The sequence below is a fragment of the Atta cephalotes genome, assembly GCF_000143395.1.
Source record: "Atta cephalotes unplaced genomic scaffold scaffold00009, whole genome shotgun sequence".
NCBI classification, from domain to species: Eukaryota; Metazoa; Arthropoda; class Insecta; order Hymenoptera; family Formicidae; genus Atta; species Atta cephalotes.
In genome coordinates, this window is record NW_012130073.1 from 3,221,498 (window position 1) to 3,223,491 (window position 1,994).

The window sequence follows — 1,994 nt, forward strand, 5'->3', positions numbered from 1 at the left end:
CGCGCGCGCGCGCGTGTGCGTGCACGTGTACAAGTTGGCCTACTTTACTTCAGGATGAGTGCAGCTCGAGTGTGGGGCCGCGTTAAATAACGTAACGGCTACGCTTAACAAAGTAATTAATTAATAATAGGCAGTAACTAATCATAAAAATCTCTAGCTTGCTTCATCGTTTTTTAAACCAATTCTGACTAGCAAACGTAACTCGACGAGCTCGCTCGCCGAACACCGCGTTTCCCGCCACGCTCGTTTTTTCCTCTCTTCCCCTCCATCCCTTCCCCCCCCCCCCCCTTCATTCTTCCCAAACCTTTCTCTAACCGATTATTGTTTCTCATTAAATAGGAACTCTCTCATAGCGAGACCGAAAGTAATCGTCACATAGAGTCTAAAAGCGTGGTCTTTAACAGTATTTTCGCGGTTCGGCGAACGAAAACGTTGCGAAGAGACGATTGAGGAGTACGTATAATGGGACATGGAAGAAATAAAATTCAATCTTCGCGACTCGTCGATTCGAACGAGCTTGATTTTCCCCGCGTGCGACGTCGGATACGTGTAAAATGAGATCGAGATTAGTCCCCGTACTCTTCGCCTTCTAAACGAGGAAAGTGCACTGGTATACATAAAAAAAAGGGGGAAGGAACGTAGAATTTGAATATAACTTCTACACGACGCACGCGATACGCAAATAAAAGAAAAAGATCAAGAAAGCGAAAGTCGAATTCGAATATACTTAGCGTAAAGAAAAACGAAGGAAAATATGTATAAATCTCAATGAACGACAATTCATCTCCGTCTTTCTCAGTCGTGCGATATCACGCGCATAACTAAAAAAAAAAAAAATAATAAACATAATGAAAACCAATCTCGCGCGATCGTTAACAACAATAAAATTTCGATGCCTAATTGTCTAGATAATAATAATTATTATTATTATAATAATAATAGTAATAATAATAAAGGAAGAGAGAAGGATTTAAATTTCCACGCGATATCGTGTTCCGTTTTCTACTTCGTACATAAATATTTATTTGCTAAGTAACGTATAGTCAGTCACTTAATTAAAGAGTGTAATTTGTATGTACGCGTGTTTCGTGTATACGTATGTAATTAAAAAAGAAAAGGAGCCGCATGAAGAAGGAAAAGAAAAAAAAGGAGAACCTCGAAACTCGTGGCTTCTTTTCCCTTACTACCGCTTCTCGTCGATTTACTTAAGAATTATTATTTTGTAACATATTATGGCTTCGACGATCCGAACTTTAAATTGAGGCATTGCGCGCTTCCTGGATTTTTTTTCTCTTTCTCCCTTTCCTTTCTCTATAAAATACGCCTCCAATTGCCCTCTGGCAATCTCATTGTAATAATAATATAATTAATAACTAATAGTAATTATAATAATCGTAGGTTAACCGCGGTATCGAAAGGCTGGGGCTCGCTTGACGGGCTCTCGACGTTTTCGATTTTATTTTTCTATTTTATCTTTTTCTAAGCTTTTTGCGTTATCTTTTCCGATCGAGAATCGATTTTCTTCGAGTGAATCGAAACGTACGTGCGAGATCCCGCCCGGCAGCCTCGCCGGGAAAGCGTGAGGGTGGATATTTTTATATGCAAAAGGAAAAACTCGACGGAACAACAACAATCGAAGCTTCATGAAAGATCCATTCGCACCGTACATTCATCTTTTTTTGCTTTTTGAAAGTTTGTCGTTTTTGCTTATACAAGGATCGGCCCGGATCCTGGCCGGCGGTTTGACACAACGAAAAGAGGCTACGTTTTGTCAGCAACGCGGATATTTCCTCGTGTACGGTCCCGCCACCCTGCCGATTCCACAGATTGCGTCTCCAGCATCATATTTCGATTTCCTTTTTTCCTCTTTTTTATTTTTAATTTATCGATTTCCTGTGTTTCCCTTAATCTCTTCTCTGCGCACCAAATGAAATACACGCTCGCGCAATCCTATGGAAAGTTTCTCCCTCTCGAGCCTCCCCTCTCTCTCTCTC